Source organism: Adiantum capillus-veneris, chromosome 22 (genome assembly GCF_014529385.1).
Source record: "Adiantum capillus-veneris isolate H3 chromosome 22, ASM1452938v2, whole genome shotgun sequence".
Taxonomy (NCBI): domain Eukaryota; kingdom Viridiplantae; phylum Streptophyta; class Polypodiopsida; order Polypodiales; family Pteridaceae; genus Adiantum; species Adiantum capillus-veneris.
Window position 1 is genome coordinate 93,890,346 of NC_140952.1, and position 20,622 is coordinate 93,910,967.

General features: G+C 42.8%; 1 pseudogene; it reads left to right on the forward strand.

Moving 5' to 3' along the window:
- The first annotated feature begins 533 nt into the window (after positions 1-533).
- Positions 534-20,622, forward strand: part of LOC147429811 (uncharacterized protein At5g02240-like) — a 52,871-nt pseudogene continuing 32,782 nt past the window's right edge.

The window sequence follows — 20,622 nt, forward strand, 5'->3', positions numbered from 1 at the left end:
GTACCTTTTCCACTTTTTGATCAAGTGGGAACAGCAGCGACGGCCACGTGGCATCCTTTCTGGATCTGGAGCGCAGGTGCCAGCTACATTCCCAAAACCGGGCCCACCTGCAACCTGAAAAAAGCAACGCATACCACAAAGGCACAAACAAACACAGATCTAGGGAGAGGCTCTCACTGCGGAGAGGCCCCCACCGAGCACACAAATACTGAGAGAGAGAGAGAGAGAGAGAGAGAGAGAGAGAGAGAGAGAGAGAGAGAGAGAGAGAGAGAGAGAGAGAGAGAGGGCCCCATCGCGCACAGACATACTCAGAGAGAGAGAGAGAGAGAGAGAGAGAGAGAGAGAGAGAGAGAGAGAGAGAGAGAGAGAGGGCCCCATCGCGCACAGACATACTCAGAGAGAGAGAGAGAGAGAGAGAGAGAGAGAGAGAGAGAGAGAGAGAGAGAGAGAGAGAGAGAGAGAGAGAGACGGACTAAGACTTATCTCTGCAAAGACGGGGCTCCGACGGCATGGCGAGCACCTCCGCGTGTGCTATGAAGGTGCTTGTAGCGGGTGCTGGTGGCAGAACAGGTACTCTATTCATGCTCTGTGGGGCTTTTTTTTTTGCCCACCATGACATCTTAAGGGCATATTGTCCATGCATGATTGGCTGTTGTTGTTGTATCAGTGCATACACTGACCTTCAAGCTGGCCCAATCAAATTTTTTTTGGGTGTAGGTCTATCATAATGATAAATGTGTATAAGAAAAACTGGGCCAGCTTGAAGATCAATACAAGTGCAAGGATTTCTGTCAAAATTGGCAAGCCTACTTCAATTGTCCAGGACGCATTGCCTATCTAAAGCTACAAGAACAACTAGACCTATTTGAGGTGAGGGGATTGGTGTGCTCCTTGGGAAGCAAAGAGCGCCTCGGCGGGGGCGACGACATTTTTGTAGCTGACATAAATTAGCGTGAGACATTGACTGAGGCGTTTGTTGACATTGATGCTCTGATTATCTTAACCAGCTCCATCCCAAAGCTGAAGCTCAGCCTAACCCAACCATGGGACATCGACCCGAATTTTATTTTGACGAGGGTGGCTATCCAGAACAGGTACTTGTGCGGAGTCATTACTTTCCAGTAGATTCTTTCTTTGCATTTGATGAATATCTGATAAATGCTGGCATTTTACCTTTAGATTGAGACAAATTGGTATGCACATGATTGAATCTATGCATGAATATTAACACCATATATTTAGTAGAGATGCATGTTTTGAAAAAGAAATTTATTTGATGGGTGTCCATATTAGTGCACATGAGTATATGGTATAAAGTCTACACGAAACATAATCAGTTGACAAAGGTTTCATTCTTCTTCTCTCCATTTTAGTGAGGAGAAGAAAAACACAAATGCACCAATGTAAAGTCGACCACCTTTTTATATGGACACAAAAAGTCTTTTGACTTTCCACTTTCATGAGTCTTTTCATTTCTTAAACTCACCCTTCACTGAAGTACTTACCATGTTTTGAAAGGCTTTTTATTTTTCAGAGATTGGAAAGACCTAATAACAATAAATTAAATTAACCTAATCAACGATTGCAATTCGACATGTATTTAATCAAGGGCCAGCCATTCACCTAGAACAAGACAATTGCCCTTTTATTGATTGTTTTCTTATTCTAAGGGCCCATACAATGAACATTTGGAGTTTTCTTTTAAATTTTGGTTTTTGAAGATGCCCTTGATTTGTAGTGCTATATTATGCTAATGAGATCTGACTTTTTAATAGAAATATGAAAGGCAATACAATCTTTTTGTACGTGCATTACTTGGATTCTGTGAATTTTGTACAAGCTTTATATAGTACCTAGTGGTCCAAACCGGCTTACCGAATCGGTTTGTTCCACTCCGCCTTCGGGGGGCGAGAGAGAGAGAGAGAGAGAGAGAGAGAGAGAGAGAGAGAGAAGGGGGGGGTGGTACAAATAGCATATCACGAAAGAGAGATTTTTTAAACAAAATAAGCGCTAGGTATAGAGACACAAGGAAGAATAGACGCAAGAGAAACACACACAAAACCACATGAAACTACTTTCATACATCTCCTTAGTCAACCACTCATATATTTACCAAGTGGAATCTCTCATAATTTCTTTGGATTATCATCTATCTATTTGTCAATGTGAGTAACAATTCACTAACAATATCCCTCCTTTTAATGTTTGGTCCCTCTCTTTCCTCCCACTCCATCAAGGTGGTTTTTTGGGAAATGTTTTGCCGTTGTTAATGGGTGAAGATTTAAGTTACTCTTCACAAAGTGCACTAAACTACTCAAGAATGTTGTAAATATATTTAAAGTTTGGTGGGTAATGCTTTTTGCAAAAAAAAATCAACCTTGAACTTTGTATGTCCCAATGAGACTATGTGTATCATATGTAACGCGGGTTGACAAGCCACAACCAACATAGACTTGAGTGATTTGCATCAATGCAAGTTTAAGTTTCCTTGTTGCGCCACATGACCTTCTTTGTCATGTTGTTTCGAACAAAAACTCATGTGCAGAATGATAGTAATGCGTAGGCGATTGGATATACACTTTCTTTCTGTGGCCAATCTAAGCATGGCCTAAGTATAGTAGGGATTAGACCTTGACAATCCACCAAATAGGGGCAAAGTAGATAGAGAGGCCATAGTAAAGTGGTCATATTGAAAGCCTACTTATGCCTATAGAAGAGCATGTTTGTATAGGAAAAAGTTAACCCCTTCCGAGCGTCATCTACAATGTATTCTTCTATTGCATTGCTTCTAGTAGGGACATGATGTCATTTGTGAAGGTAGGGTTAGAAAAGGGGCTTGTCTATTTTTGTGGAAACTGAGAGAAAACGTGAACCCGCAAGGATTGTTTGCATACATAGCCAGGTGCAAGCCAATTTGGAGAAGCATGCTAACCTGGAGTGATCTCGTGAGTTTTTGTCATGCTACCTCATATGATGAATCACTTCTCTTGGCCATGCCTTTGGTGAGCATAACTTGCAAATGGTAGAGTTATTGAATAGGAAGCTCGTCGATGACTGCTTGTGCTTTTAAAACTGCACCATACATGGCATGTTTGTTCACCTAAGCACTTCTAAGAATGAAGGTTTTTTCTAGGATCCCTTTAGTGCCCATTTCATCACGGATTTATTGCTCGTCCTCTTCTTTTTTTTAGTGTAATGATACGTGCCTTTGAGATCCAAGCAAAGATGCTTGTATCTAGAGAGCACCCCTCCCTCCTCCTCTTAAAACAACCGAGATCTTCCACACCCTTTCCCTATTGGGCATGCCTTGCGATAAGCGCACTCCAGGTGATGACATTTCAAATAGAAAATTCATCAAGAATTTGAGGTGCATTCATGAGTTCACTGCACTTGGTGTACATGTCAATTAAAACATTATTGAGCACAGCAATTTCTTTCCAACCCTTGACTACCAATCATCACGACTCATGACATCTTCTTTGGCAATGCCATATGAATATGTAGGGATAGTTGAAATTGCATCTTGAGAAAAGTCACTTTGCATCTTTTGTAAATAACTTGGATCTTGTTGTGATGCCCACGTAAGTTGATTTTAGGAGACTATATGCACAAACCACATAAAACCATGCAGGTGATACTCATGTAAGTTGATTTTCGAAGACTACATGCACAAACCACATAAACCGTGCAGGTGTATTGTCTTTATTTGGTGCAATGGCATATTTTTCATCATGTCAAAATATATTTTCTTTTTATCTAGCAAACCGAAGTGTCTACATGCACGGAACACATTACACAAATGTGATTCCATCTTGGGTGAAGCCTCTTATTCCATCCATCAAAAGAAGTCCAAGCTAAGCTTCCTCATATCTCTGGTTGGGCATCTACAAAAAGTGCATGAGAAATCCAACTTTTTTTCGATTAGCCAAAGTGATTCTAGCATCGCCTTGTTGAGCATATCCTTCACACTATACAATCCAAGAGAACATTCTAGATTGGAAGCTCGGGAACGATATCTTGTGCCTTTGGCGCACATGTGGCTTGAAATGTTTCCAAGAACAATGGTTTTGCAAAGAGCCCCTCACTAACTCATCATGAATTTGTTTGCTAGTGTAAACTCTTTGCATAATGCCAAATACCTTCAAAATCCAAGTATAGGCGATTGCATGTCATGAGAAGCACTCACTTTGTCTTCTCTGAAAATATCCATAAGCGTTAACTTCACCCTCCCTTGCTTGCTATGGCCTATATCCTTGAGTAAGAACATTCCAAGAGATATTATATATATCATGAGGAACTCGCCACTTTTTTGTGAATACATCACGCTTTGTGTACATGTCGACTAAAGCATTGCCAAAGCTGAATGTTTCTTTTTAAAATCCCTTGACTAAAATCTCAGTATAAATTCATATGGCTGTATAAACTTCTAAAGCTTCTTTGCCTTGCGCATACTAGGACATACATTGCTGCAGTGAGAAAACATTTCAACACACCAAAAACCCAAGTACGCGAGTATACTATTCTTTAGGTGAACTTTTCCATCATGTTAGTATCACAAGATGGGCACCACGTGCCAATGGAAAAGAACAGATTGAACAGACTTTTAGCACTTTAATAACAACTGAACTGAAAAAGAGAGCATACGCGACAGGGAGTGGTGCAGTTCCACCCCAGAGAGTATTGGCTCCAAACCTTTGCGTCCCTTTCGGTATTTCTTTATATTGCATCAACACAGTACAAGCCGATACTCCACGCTTTGCACCTTCCACTATGAAAATCTCCAAGTGTTTACCGCGCTGTTTTAACGTGTTTTGTAGAAAGAAGGTGCAAATTCAAGTAGAGAAACAAGAGAGAAGGGAGTGGTTTTTTTTTTTGTATTTAAAATATTTTTGCATATATTATCGCTGATATTACTGCGTAGATTATCGCTGTTATATCCGACAGCCAAATTTAGCACCTAAACTTTCAAATTCTGGCTTAACCCCTTCCCCCCTTCAAATTTTGGTGTTTCCCTCCTCTCAATAAAAATTAAAGAATATTGTATAAAAATTTAAAATTTAAAAAAGAAGAGAGAGAGAGAGAGAGAGAGAGAGAGAGAGAGAGAGAGAGAGAGAGGGAGAGGAGGAGGGGGGGATATAAGATTACACTTGGTTACAACTAAAATAATCACTGTCAATTGATTAACATAATTGAGTATATTCTCAAATCTAAAGAGAGAAAGAGGGGGGAGAGAGAGATGAATGGATTACATGACCACAAAACTTCATAACTGTAAAATGTTTATGAATCATCTTCCAAAAGATCTCTATATGAGGCATCATCCAATTCTAAGCCCATGGCTCTTAAATCAATAAAGAGAGAAACGGAATTGTCGTTTGTGGATGCATTTCCTTCATCATCTTCGAGTTCGTCATTCTCCATCTCATCATCTTCATCATCATGACAATCATCCTCGTTAAGACTTGTTGCCGCCGGACTTGATTCATCTACCTCCCTCTCCTCTATTTCCACCTCATCCAAAGTCGGAGGTGGAAGCTTCATTAGTGAAAAAAATGGTTCTCCTCCGAGGTGTTACAGGATTTACAAACCAAAGTTTTGGTTGGTGGATTGCTGGGATATAGATGACTTATAAAATAGAAGCTCAAAGTGAGTAACATTGGTATAACTAACGCTACAAGAAAATAAGAATAAAAAAAGTACATGTCACTCACCTGCTCACAATTGCACGGTAAAACTAAATCGTCATACCTCCCTGTGTGATGCACACTAGAGTCCACCATGTAGAGGCCATTCTCATGTCGTCTAGATACATTTGCAAACCACTTGCACTCGAAGATGAAGGTATGAAAGGTTCTAAAATTAACCTTTAGTATCTTTTCAATAGTTTCGCAGTACCTGGATTTATCCCCGTCTGTGTCAAAGTTGCCCATGATGGCACAATCCATGGTGATTCTACGCTTGTCAATGTGGCGCGTACAAAAGTGACGACCCTTTGACCACATAGAGTTAAAGGAAAGGCACTTTAAAATAGAAAAATATATTAATTTATCAAATACATATTCAATATAATTTCAAGAAATAATATGGTTTAGGTATATGAGTACTCTACCTTTGGTATGTAGCCTCGTGCATACTCCCATTCTTTGCTAGTGATGTCTTCTCCGCACGCTTTTGTCTCGGTCATTCTCTCATGGATCCACTCTGCACTAATGAGATCTGGGAAATATGCAAGGTGTCTAAGCACTGGGGGTGCCCTCTTTCCTCCATGTGCTTGTTTCCATGCTTCTCTCTCTTGCAAACGCCTTGCCTTTGCCACTGTCCACAAGTCCACCCACTTGGTCATAATCTTTGCATTGAGAATACAAAAGTTATTGACCACTTGGGATAGATTCATATCCATGTTAAGTAGCTTCTCCTTTCCACTTGGCAGGTGTGTAGTCATCCTTGCATCTTTCCCGTCTGACCACACGCGAGACATTGAAGGATCAACTTGTGTCAAATACTCTGATATGTAAGCAAATGCCTCTTGAACGATCCACCCTTCGGCCATACATGCCTCTGGTTGAGACCGTAGCCGCACAAAATCTTTGAGTCTTTAAAACCCTCTCTAAGAAGAACATCCATCGTGCGTGCACTACTCCACATATAACGATCTCCTCCACCATGTGAACCAAGAGGTGAATTTGACTAAGAAGGACCGATCGAGGAAATGCATCTTCAATGGCGCACACACTTTCTGTTGCAAGTGTTTGAGCAGCACGGATAGCATCTATTCCGATTTTCTTGGAGCTCACAAATCTGCAAGAAAACACACAAGGATACACTAAGTGCTAGTTGAAATTATTGTGTACATAAAAAAGGTGTAGTTGAGTGGAGTCTTGTGGTGTACCTTACTAGCTCTCCTAGTTTGAAAATAGCATCCCTGACTTTCTTGTCCTGACATATACACATCCTCACCAGCAGAATGAACTACAATGTAAATCAGGGAAAGGGAAACTGAGTGATAGTCATACTGTAAGATGCAAGGGAATGAATGTTTGAACTTTGCTCAAGATGAGTGCTCCGAACTATGCTCAAGGTTCCTTTTTATTCTTATGGAAGGGAGAGCCTTCTGTTCTTAAGGAGAGAGTGCTATGATCACAACAAAGTGAATGGACACTGTGCGTGCAAGTGTATGAGACTGAGAGATAGAGAGAGAAGAGAAATATGACACCATAGACGTTGTAAAACCCTCCTCCGAAGGCCCCACTCTCGTCGGCGAGAGTGTCTACTATTCATTGCACAAACTGGTACAAACTGAATGCATGGGACTGATGCAAGTCTAGGCTATGTCGGCGATGACGACGGGGATGGCAAAGCCGATCTAAGGCCTGAAATCTGCAATCTTTTATCTGCTGTCCAAAAACGCTATGGGCTGAAATCTGCTCTTGCTGAAAACGCTGATTTTGCTGTTCTTTAGGGCTAAAAATCTGCATCTACTGTAGGTTGAAAACTGATGATCTTTGGACTGAATCTACAGGTTCTTTATTGTTGAAAATCGCCAAGGCTAATGGTGCAAATCTGGAAATACTAGGCTTGGGGAAAACGCTAGGTTTGCTGAAGCTTCTGCTGGTGATGATCTTCTTGCTGAAAACGCTAGGAAAGGGAAAAACGCGAGGTTTGCTGATGTCTTTGTTCGGAGGAAAGTCCACCAAGGGTCTTTCTTGAGAAGTTGCCTGTTGAGCTTGGCTCCTATTGCCTCTTTTGCCATTTAGTGCTAGCCTAGGTTTGCTTATATACAAACTTACTCAATTTGCCCTACCTACTTTCCAATAGAAGTCACTTAAAAACAATAAGTAAAAAATGTCAAAAATAGGGAAAATAGGCTAAATGCACTGGAAAATTCCCCTGAAGGATTCTGATGGGAATGCTTATGATCATGTTGTGTGCAACCAGAGGATATGCATCTACACTAAGTGACTGGGCATGCACGGTCTACGAATAGACTCACAAAAGTGCTAGATCACTTCTAATCTAGACTGACTGGACTGACGGAACCCTTGTTATCGAAGTAGCTTGTCCACAGACGCATAGGGTTGGATGTGTCATGTGACATCGCCTCCTTTTCAAAGTGAGGTACTGGTACCGAACTGTATGGCGTCGAGGGAGATTGCCAATAGCATCTGGAATCCTGGAAGGGACTCTTCGCCGGCCCACTCTGATGTGTTGGTCGTGCGGTACTTGAACTTCATAAAGGTCTACAACGCTTGCTTCTTTGGGCCACGTCGAAAGCGACACAAAGTCTTCTGTGGCTCCTTCAATACTTCAACTTTTTCGAGAGTCATGCTTCCTTCTTCTTCAAGAATCTCCATGGTTGAAAATTCCTGAAACCATTTTCAACACAAAACCATAAACATACCCATTCCATGTAAAGTGTGGAAAACATATTGTCTTCCTCAAAGACTGTGCATGCAATGCAGATGAACAAAGAGACGGAGTCCTAACCTGTTCACCACACACACGCAAACAATGAGATCTAATCTTGTCTTGCTGATCTAAATCAATCAATTGTGGCAATTCACAACGAAAATGCCCATGCTTGGTGCTCATACTTTCATGTGCTCTTTCTACAAGTGTGTCATGCCAAGGAAGAGACATGGAATGTGACTTCCTTGAATGCATACTTTTCAGCTTTTCATTAAAAATCCACATACATTCGTGCTCATCCATGAGTGAAACGTGCTCAACATACAATATCTCATGCCTAGGAAAAGGGATGACATAAAGACGCTGACTAAAATACAGGAAACGATCACGAATGAAACACTTGTATAATGCGTATTGACTAATCATGCGAACACATAGTACTTCCTGTTAGGGTTCTTTGAACCTAGGCTCGAGAGCCAAGATCGGTTGTTCCTGAGGGGGTTCTTTGGACCTAGGCTTGAGAGCCAAGATCGGGTCTTCGTGATTGATCGTCTCTGCAATGAAGTTAGCTTCACTAGAGAAAGTATCAACTAACACATCATACTTCTTGTGAACAATCACATCTTCTTCATGCAACTCATCATGCTTGTGAGAAATCACATCTTGATCGTGCAAATCATCATGCTTGTGAGAAATCACATCTTGATCATGCAAATCATCATGCTCAGCATTATCATCCAAATCATCATGCTTATCATTGTCAATCAAATCATCATCATGCTTCGCATAATCATGCAAATCCTGTGTGTCATGCTTGGGAGAAGAAGGGACTGAGAGAGTCTCCTTTTCCAGAATCTCTTGCATCTGTGCCTAAACTTTAGAAAAGAGTCGCAACAACTCTATTATGCGTTGGTTGCTATTCTCTTGTTGTGCTTTGGTCTCGGGTCATATTCTGCTTGTCTTGATTTGTTCTCGCGATCCAATTTGGCTTGTCTTTCTTTGTTCTTGCGATGTATGGCTGCCACTCTTTCTGTGTATTGACGCTCTATGGATGCCATCTGTTCTTCGTGTTCACGCTCTATTTTTGCTTTTCGGTCTAACTTTTTGTCCATAAACAACTGCCGCAACTCCTTCATAGGAGTTAGTGCAATCCTTGACGTAGATGGGAAAGGGGGAGGGTCGGAAAAACCTCTTAGTGGGGAAAATTCTTCTTCGCCTCTCTCATGCTCATCACCTCCAAGCGAAGTATCCATTCCGCTTCAAGTGATGACCATCCACTGAAGTCGTGAATTCTTATGGGTTCTTCTGGTCTTGGGTTCTTAAGTTCACGAGGAACTTGGGTTCTTGAGGGTCCTGAGGTTCTTGAGGTTTTCTTTTGCTTGCAATCCGTGTCTGAGAAGGATCTTCTCTTCACCCGAGTTCTGCTCTTTTCCGCGGGCGCACCCCTTGGCGGCCTTGCGCTAACACCACGGTTGCTTTTTCCCATCTCACGTCGATTGGCCGGCCGCTAAGTGCACGGTCCGCTATCAATGAGTGAAAAGACACACAAGGGGAGGCTGGACAAGCCCTTCTTTCTTGGGTTTCCTGTCACTCTTCAAAAACACGATTAGGAATCAACAGGCCGTTCGTACGACCTCAACAAGCAAAAAAAATTATGTGGTTCTTGTGGTTCTTTCCTTGAGTGATACAGAACCCTGCCAAAGCTCTGATACCAATGTAAGGTGCATCGGAATGAATGTATTAACTTTTCTCAAGATGAGTGCTCCGAACTGAGCTCAAGGTTCCTTTTATTCTTATGGAAGGGAGACCCTTCCGTTCTTAAGGAGAGAGTGCTATGATCACAACAAAGTGAATGGACATTGTGCGTGCAAGTGTATGAGACTGAGAGATAGAGAGAGAAGAGAAATACGACAGCATAGACGTTGTAAAACCCTCCTCCGAAGGCCCCACTCTTGTTGGCGAGAGTGATCTACTATTGATTGCACAAATTGGTACAAACTGAATGCATGGGAGTGATGCAAGTCTAGGCTATGTCGGCGATGACGACGGCGATGGCGAAGCCGATCTAAGACCTGAAATTTGCTATCTTTTATCTGCTGTCCAAAAACGCTATGGGCTGAAATCTGTTGTTGCCGAAAACGCTAAGGAAAACGCTGATTTTGTTGTTCTTTAGGGCTGGAAATCTGCATCTATTGTAGGGCTGAAAACTGATGATCTTTGCACTGAATCTGCTACTCTTTTAGGGTTAAATCTGCAGGTTGTTTATTGCTGAAAATCGCCAAGACTAATGGTGCAAATCTGGAAACGCTAGGCTTGGAAAAAATCCTAGGTTTGCTGAAGCTTCTGCTGACGATGATCTCCTTGCTGAAAACGCTAGGCTAAGGCTGTGGATGGCGATGAGTATTTGATGCTAGGGAAGAGAAAAACGCTAGGTTTGTTGATGTCTTTGCTTGGAGAAAAGTCCGTCAAGGGTTTTGCTTGAGAAGTTGCATGTTGAGCTTGGCTCTTGCTGCCTCTTTTGCCATTTAGTGCTAGCGGAGGTTTGCTTATATACAAACTTACTCAATTTGCCCTACCTACTTTCCAAAAAAAGTCACTTAAAAATAATAAGTGAAAAATGTCAAAAATATGGAAAATAGGCTAAATGCATTGGAAAATTTTCCTGAAGGATTCTGATGGGTTCTGATGGGAATGCTTATGATCATGCTGTGTGCAACCAGAGGATATGCATCTACACTAAGTGACTGGGCATGCATGGTCTAGGAATAGACTCACAAAAGTGCCAGATCACTTCTAATCTAGACTCATTGGACTGACAAAACCCTTGTTATCAAAGTAGCTTGTCCACGGACACATAGGGTTGGATGTGTCACGTGACACATACACACAAACTATAGATAGAATAGGGAGTATGAAGATTACCTGAAGCATCTTGTGCCAATCATGGGACTTCAACCCATACAATTGAACGCTTCCACCCTTCTTTGCTTTTGTGAAAGCTCCCTTTAGTAGCCTCATGTATCCTGTTGGTGTGCAAATAGAGGCAATGGTACCCTTCGCCTTGTCTAATTCTTCTTTGGCTAGCATCCATGGTGCTTTAGGAAGCACAATCTTCCCATTTGGAGCATGACGTGGAGTAGTAGAGGCCGAGAGACGTTTTAAAAGCCTCAAATCCTCCCTCGCACCCGAAGGGTCCTTCTTGCCAATAATGTGGTCCCATAGTGTTTGGGCTACATTCTTGAATATGTGCATGGGATCCAAGAGGTGTTGTATTTTTAAGTCCTTCCAATATGGAAGCCTTAAAAATATGGAATACCTTGATATACCTTTTGGTGGAGGACACGGAGCCGGATTGTTGTTGTGGTGTTCTTCCCAGTGGTTTCCCAATCTGTCATCGTGAGCTTTAGAGGAGTCTTTCCATTTGTTGGAGCCTTGTGCTTGTTATGCCCTTGGGGTATGAAACGATGGTTGTTTGGATAGATTATCTTGCACAACAAATCGGGCCTCTCCGTCACCAACGATGGCCTGCAAGTAGGACATACATTGTGCCCTGATGTGGACAACCCTGCATACATATCATATGGTTAGAGAGAGGAGTGAACTAAAGTAAACTAAAGGGAGAGAGGGAAAGAGGGAGAGAGAGATAGAGGAAAGGGGGTTATCAGAAATCTCTCCAAGCCCAGGATAGTCGTGCATAGTCCATATAAGGATTCCCCTCACAATGGCCTCTCTCCCCCCCTTTGCAAGTGAGACATCGACAACATGAATGCCTCTCCATAACTCCTCCAACTCCTCGATGAGGGGCTCAAGGTAAATGAAAATATTTGACACTTTGTACTTCCCTAGCACAAGCAAGGAAAGAAGTATATTGCCCTTCTTGATTGTCTCCCATGGTGGAATAGTATAGTTGACGACACCACAAGCCAAGTGCTCCTTGAAGTAGACTTAGTGCCAAAGGGGTTGACACCATCACTTGCTAACCCAAGCCTCAAGTGTTGAGGTTCCAACCCAAACTCTGGCCATTGACTTTCGATGTGTCTCCATGCAGGTAAATCGGCAAGGACACGTATCATTCGATCATTTGCGATGGTTCGTGTGCCACACGAGAAGCTCCACAGTAGACCTGCTTTTAATTATGTGTTGGATGCGTTGAATTAATGAAAAATGTCTCAATACCTTGCGGGCTAGGTGCACCTTGCTCACTCCTGTCTTGTATCGTGCCTCCCCGCACACAGGACATGAGGTAGCATGTGCATGCTCATTGCGGTATAGCATGTAATCGTTGACGCACGCATGGATGCGCTCATACTCCATTCCAAGTGCAGTGATATACGATCTAGCTCGTCGACGATCTGGAGGCATGTGGTGATCTTGGCAACATTTTTCCCATCAAACTATACCAAACATACGTATTATTATAATTTCTAGAAGACGGCACCATAAAGCGAGTGGAGAGTATATAAAAGTTACATTCCATACTTACAGAAGTAGTGCATCGATACTTGCATTACTCCAACCGAATTTTGCTTGCAAGTTGAGGACTTCCAATGATGCTCGGAGCACCGAGTATCGGGCGCCGTCGTAAAGCGGTGTTCAGGCACTCATCATCAATCTATCCTCCGTTTCGACAGCCCGTTTAGTGCAAGGCTAACAATCCTCCTCGCAAACGTCGCGCTCATGAGCTAGTAACTCATCGCACATGTCAAACATGTGTTCATCCTCTATCTCAAAGTGCGACGGAGATACCATAGGAGGTTCCGAAGTAGAGCCAACGGGAGGACCACCATGCGGTGCACCCAAATCGCCTAGTCGCTCTTGCCTCTGTCGTTTGGCCTTGCGCCTCGGTGCACCACCACCGAACACAGACCAATAGGACACCTCCTCAAGCGACGGGTGAGTCACGCTATCATCTCTCCGAGTGCTTTTTCGAGGATGCCAAATCCCTTCGTTCTCCACATGTTCCAAAGCAATGCGCCTCAAGCGAGGGATTGCTCTTTTGCACTTGGCGCAAGGACAAGGGAGTTTTTTCTTGAGCCAACAATCGCGCTCAGGGCCTCCAGGGGGACCACGATCATCCCAGTCGATGTCCTGCACACACAAAATATTGTTTATTTAATCATGTGTCCTAAAAAATAAATAATGAGAAAAGTCCTTAATTCCATTTAAAAAATTACATAAAGTTAAAGTCAAAGGGAATAAATAACAATGAGTGCTAAAATTATTTTTAACTATAAGAGAACTTAAAAAATGTAATTAATAAATATTTAAAAGTACTACAAAATAAAGTATCCATAAAAAATTAAAAATCTTCATTAAAAAACTCAAAAGGCTAAAAAATGAAATAATGTATAGCTAAGGATAGAAGGGATGGTTTGTACCCCCCCTCTGCAACCTCGGATTCGTATGTATCCGTTTGAAATGACCGGCCGCGATAATGGGCGCGATAATGCCTGACGCCTAAAATAGGCAAGAAGAGAGAGTATGCCGCATTTTTGTTGCATACTCTGCGTTCTTGCTCTCCATCATCTCTCCCAAGCTTCCCCCCCCCCTCCCCTCCTCCACACCCCCTCTCCCTTCTCTCTCTCTCTCACACACACACACATAAATAAATAAGAATTTTAAAAAATAGAGAATCCATAACATACCTCGTTCATTTGAAAATGGTTGCTTTGCTAAGTTTGTTTGGAAATGATTGCTTTGCTCGGCTTGCTTGAATGATAAAATGTTACATAGAAATGTTAAGTTTGTTAGATAGAAATTAAGAGAGAGAGAGAGAGAGAGAGAGAGAGAGAGAGAGAGAGAGAGAGAGAGAGAGAGAGAGAGAGAGAGATGAAGAAAGAGAGATAAATTTAAAGAGAGAGAGGAGAAGGAAAAGGGAGAGAAAGAGAAAGATATAGATAAAGAGAGTGAGAGAGAAAGAGGGATAGAGGTAGATAAAGAGAGAATGAGAGAGAGAGAGAGAGAGAGAGAGAGAGAGAGAGTAGATAGAGAGGGAGAGAAATAGAAAGAGGAAAAGAGAGGTAGAGAGGAAGAGAGAGAGTAGATAGAGAGGGAGAGAAATAGAAAGAGGGAAAGAGAGAGAATAGAGATAGAGAGAGAGAGAGGGTACTACAAAGATAGGGAAAGGGAGAGAGAGTAGATAGAAAGGGAGAGAGATAAAGAGAGAAGGTGTATGTGTGTGTATGAGAGAGAGAGAGAGAAAGAAATAGAGAGAATGAGGGATAGATAGAGAGGGGTAGAAGAAGAGAGAGAGGGATAGAAAGAGTGAGAGCGAGCTAGCGAGAGATAAAGATAGGGATAGAAATAGAGAGAGGGAGAGAGGGAGAGAGAGAGTAAATAGAGAGAGGGAGAGAAATAGGGAAAGAGAGAGAAAATAGAGAGAGAGAGAGAAAGAAGTTAAGAAGACAAAAATTGGGCTTCAAAGGGATACCTGAGCAACCAGCACCAAGATGACCTTCAAGGCGAGGACGCTTTGTTGAACAAAGGGTAGCCCACCCCCAAGCTTGGAGGGTGTAGATAGAAGACAAGGGGTTCCACTTGTAAAACAGGCTGGTCTCTGTTTTGCAATAACGGGATGAAGCGGCTGCCTCAGTTTGTGAGGGCCAATCCAGGACATGGTGGATGTCCCTAGGGTCGCTCTTGTGGACGTACGCGAAGCCCGAAAAAGTGGTGCTTAAGTCCAAAGCCATCACGACCTTAGCCGAGACCTCCATGCCTCGGCAGAAGATGTCGTCCATGTTTAGCTTCTCATTTTTTAGAGTGCTTGCTTTACATGGAAGCGCAGGCATGACTCTGGGATGGAGCTTCCGCTTCATAGTTCAACTGCACGACCGAGAGGGGGAGAGTGAGAGGGAGAGAGAGAGAGACTCAATGAGAGAAATGGAGTTACTTATTGCATTACATTAGAATTGTAATGTTACGGTCAGTTGATCACTTAGACATTGAATCTAGGTGCATCCAACACAAAACGATGGCTACATTTACAACCATAACTCTTTATCTCTACTCAAAACGATGGCTACATATATATATATATATATATATAATTGTGTGTACATATATATTTGTTTATGCATGTATGTAGGCACTAAGTACGGGAGCATAGCACCCGAAGGTTAGACGCTTCCTCTTGGGTATAGTCCTTTTTTAATCGTGGTGTTGCGGTGATTGATCCACTCATGCATGGATTACCGCAATGTACCTTTGGTTTTACCACGGTTGAAAATGTGATGATATCTAAAGAGGTACACTTGACCTTTGGTACTACTAGCCTCTACTTATGTCTACTAGTATGTATATGTATCTACGTGTTTGTGCGCTTCTATACTTGTGTACGTATTTATAGATGAGTGAGTAGGGTGGAAAGCTTAATCTTATATTGCTCTTTGTAATGTAGATGTCAGACGAGAGATTAATTGGTGGGGAGCAGCTAATCGGCTCTTCTTTTGGTTGGTTCACATCCCACGTGGGCTCCCACCCGGGGTGGACATTGCCTTTAGTGGACTCGAGTTTTGAGTCGGTGAGAACAAGCAAAGAAATAAAGAATGTTTCTGCTTAGTTAACCCTAAACCATGAGTGTCATAGGTTTATTTTTGTTATTTGCAGGCATAGCCATCCTACACCTACCCTTCTCAGGTTCATCCACCGATAGTAGATCCAGACCTACAGTGGGCTATCTCTTTACGAGAGCAGTACCTCCATTCGACGGAGGATTTGTTTGGCCGCTACACTCCGTAGCAGCTTGCGACCTACGGTATTTCTCCGCAGATTACACCATGGGGGAGTCAGGGAGGGACTCCTTACCTACAGAGCCTCACACCGAGGTAACCTCAATCTACAACCCCTTCCTATCGTACTACTCATATTCCATCGCAGAGTCCTACTCCCCTTGCATCGTAGGGTCCCACTCCCATGGCATCACAGGGTCCTACGCCACTCCATTCCACTTCTGCTTTGCCAGAACATCGTCGACGGACTTCCTCTGGCAGCGCGCGTCGACGCTCGTCTCAGGGTAGCGAGCGCCGTGAGAGACGAAGTGGCGGCGGATCTTGTGGTTTCGCATGTTTGGGTAGTGGCGGGAGAACGGAGTCCCCACTTTCAGAGTGTGCCACCCCTGACGCAGAGGAGGAGGATACTGACACACCCGTGCCAGACACGCATGGACGCTACTACAGGATTAAATATGGCAGAGAGATGGACTTCGACACATCATAGAGCATGGCATTTTGACGCCATCTACGAGTTCTTATACATTCAACATATAAGAGCTGTTTTATAAAGTTTAGAGACCAACTCCCAATCATGCACGACATTAAGGACACTCTGTTAACTAGATTTCTAAACGCACCCGATCAACGTTTTTCACAACAATGGTTGGAGGGCTACATAAAGACATTTCTGAAAAACAAGCAATCCAGTGTGTGGCGCGCAATAGCCAACCAGGTCAGAGATCCACAGAGGAGTTACGACGGTGGCAACATGGCAGACGCGGAGTGGAAGTGGGCAATTCAAGAAAAGAGGGATCAAGCTGCGACGGGCTCATCATACAAACAACAACGCGAGGCTCGCACAAGACAAACTCCCATGCACTGTGGTTCAGGAGGCAAGGGAGCTTGGAAGGATAAATATGTAAGATTAATTGAATTATAACGTCGATAGGTGATTATAAAGATTGTAGTTGATGATTTGGTTGTTACCATATACATGTGGTAGTGATGTGTGTGAACACACTAGGACTGTCGGGGCATTTTTCCCCTCTTTAGGAGGTTTTTTCCCCCGTGCATTGTATATACGCCCATCACTCTAGGGCTATCTATCTTTCCATTGCACACTAAGTAACACACACTCTATTGTGTGCCTTGTGCTTCCTTCGTCTTCTCCAAGTTGTGCGTTTCTCTGCAACCCTAATTCCAACAATTGGTATCAGAGCAGGTTGCGTCCTCCCGGGCTTAGTCGCCAGCTGCTCCAGCACACGCCTGCTTACTTTCTCCGATTTCAGTGAGCTTTGGCAAGCGTTCGCAGGTCGACAAATACTTTGGGTGAGCTCATAGAGTTTGGTCTGCTCAGATTTTTGATTTGGGCTCATTTCGGCCTCCGTTTCCACTACAGGCAGTACTGCACTTTGTGCTATATAGCACGTGTTGTTCCCGCTCCGTTTCTCCTATTTTTGGGCAGTTTTCACATCAGATGCAGCATTTACCATGGCTGACAACAACAACACAGATGTGTCCAAGATGTTTGCTGCTTAGGACAGGTTGGATGGGGACAACTACCCTATGTGGGCTTATATGATGTAACATGTTCTTGTGTCAAAGGGCGTCTGGAACATTGTGCAGGGCATTGATGTACATCCTGGTTCTGAAGACGTAGGCGATGTTGAGGATGTTGCAGGTCTTGCTGCAAGGATTGCTGCTGTTACAGTTGTTTTGCGTACGGCAGAAGAAGCTCATTGGGATGTTAAGGATGCGCAGGCTCATGCATTAATTGCGTTGTCTGTGAAGCACACCATTGTTCCTCACATCCGTTCAGCAAAATCTACAAAACAGGCTTGGGATATTTTGGCTAGTCTTTATACAAGTCGCAATGAGGCTAAAATTGCTTTGCTGCGTAAAGAGTTGGAGTCGAAGATTATGCATGAGGAAGATGATATGGACACTTTCCTTGCTAGTGTCAAGGATATCAATGAAAAACTTATTTCTGCAGGAGAAGTCATTTCAGACAGTTTCCTTGTGCAAACTATTCTTGATGCCTTACCAGATTCTTACCAGACTTTTGCTAGTACTTGGAGACTTATGACCCAAGGAAATCCAAATGTTGTCAAGTTTGATGCATTATGCACATTGCTGTTGTAAGAGTCACTTTCCAGAAAAAATAGGACTAGCAGCGTGCAGTTGAACAGGCTTTTATTGCTTCTCAAAGAAAGGGTGGTAACAGTAATGCAGCCACTTCTTATGGTTCTGCTGCGAGTGGCAAAAATTATGTTCCTAATGCTTCTGCTGGCAGCAATTCGTTTAGAAATTTTGGTGACAAGGGCAAAAAGAAGATGCGTTGCCATTATTGTAAAGCTAATGATCACTTGATCAAGTCGTGTCCTAAGTTGAAGGCCAAAGAGGCTAAGAAGAAAGAGGGTGGTTCCACTGCAAATGCTGGTTCCACTACAAATACAACCATTGTTGAGTCTTCTGTGAAAGGAGACTGTAATGTTGATGTTGATTCAGAATGGGCTTTTAGTGCAGAGTGCACTTACAATCGTGTTGTCCATGAAGAATGCTTGTCAGTTGCTGCAGATTCACATGTGTGGTATTTCGATAGTGGTGCTACAAACCACATTACCTCACATCGTGAATTGTTTACCTCTCTCCAGTCTGTCCCTCATGGGAATTCAGTCACTTGTGCCAACAACACCTCTTATTGAGTTCAGGGAGTTGGAAAGATTGTGCTCACTGCTGCTAATGGCAGCTCCTTCACACTTGTTGATGCACTTTATGTACCTAGGATCAAGAAGAATCTCTTGTCTGTATCCGCACTTGCTAGACTTGGATTTGTAGTCAAATTTGTGGATGACAGATGTACAGTTCATGATCTAAGTTTTGGTGATGAATTTGTTGCATCTGGGCTTTTGTGCCGTGGGCTGTATAAGCTCACTTTGTATGACAAGTGTGGACAAAATCTTGCAAATGCTGTTGCAGATTCAAGGGCTATTTTAGATGCAAAACTTTGGCATGCACGTTTTGGTCATCCGAATTTTTCCAATTTGCTGCGTTTGCAGAAATCTGATATGGTTGCTTCTTTACCGCCTCTTGAAGCACCTGTCAAACATGTTTGTGAAGGCTTTATTCTGGGTAAAATGCAGCGTTCTAAGTTTCCAAAGGATGGTTCAGTTAGGGCCACATGCAGGTTGTAGCTTGTGCATAGTGATGTTTGTGGGCCCATGCAAACTCCGTCCTTGGGCAATTACCTGTACTTCGTGACTTTCATTGATGACTACTCCAGGCATGCATGGGTATTTCCGCTTAAAGAGAAGTCCAAAGTTTTTATGTGCTTCAAACAATTTCTGGCTATGGCTGAAAATGTCTCGAAATATACTATGGGCACCCTCCATTTCGATCGAGGGGGGGGAGTATATGTCTCATGAATTTAATGCATTTTTGGCTAGTCATGGGATAAAACACCAATGTACAGTGCCTTATACACCTCAGCAAAATGGTGTTTCTGAGAGAAAAAACAGGTCACTGACGGAAATGGCACGATGTATGGTCAAAAGTCAAGCTTTGACGCATTCTTTTTGGCTTGAGGCCATCATGTGTGTCACTTATGTACTTAACAGGTGTCCTACAAAAGCTTCGCAGTCTATTACTCCATATGAAGCATGGCATGGTAGAAAGCCTTCTATTGAGCACATGCGTGTTTTTGGCTGTTTGGCATATGCTTTGGTGCCATAAGTGCAGCGCAAAAAATTGGATGATAAGGCTGTCAAATGTATTTTTATTGGTTATAGTGCTAAAAGCAAAGGTTACGGGTTGTATCATCTGCAAACAAAACGTATTCTGGTTTCACGGGATGTAGTGTTTGTGGAAGATTCTGTTCAGCCCTTGTTGTCATGTACTAGGGACAGTAATGTAAGCTCACAGGACATTTATGACACTTTGTTGCCTCTTTTCAGTGGTGGAAATACGAATGTAAGTTCCAATGAGGCAAATGTACAGCCTATGGGGGTTTCTAAAAATGTTTTAGATCAACCTATTACTGATGCAGATGTACATGATGTACTTGATGAGGAAAGGGTTGAAAATGAGTAGGCTAGAGGTATGCCAAAATGGCTTGTGCACACTTTGCGTGACAGTAAATTGGATGCACCTTTGTCTAGTCGTACTCGTTCAGGCTCTCGCCATGCATCTTATGCATCAGATTGTTATGCTTTGGTTGTGTCTAGCTTATGTGATGTTGAGGAGCCTTTGTCTTTTGATGAAGCACAGAATTCAGAAAATTGGATGGCTGCCATGCAATCAGAATATGATGCACTCATAGAAAATGACACATGGACTTTATGTGATTTGTCTCCTAGTAAAAAGGCCATTGGTACGAAGTGGGTTTACAAGTTGAAACGCAAGCCGGATGGTGGGATTGATCGCCATAAGGCTCGACTTGTTGCAAAGGGTTATGCACAACAAAAAGGCATAGATTATGAAGAGACTTTTGCTCCCACTTGTCGTATGA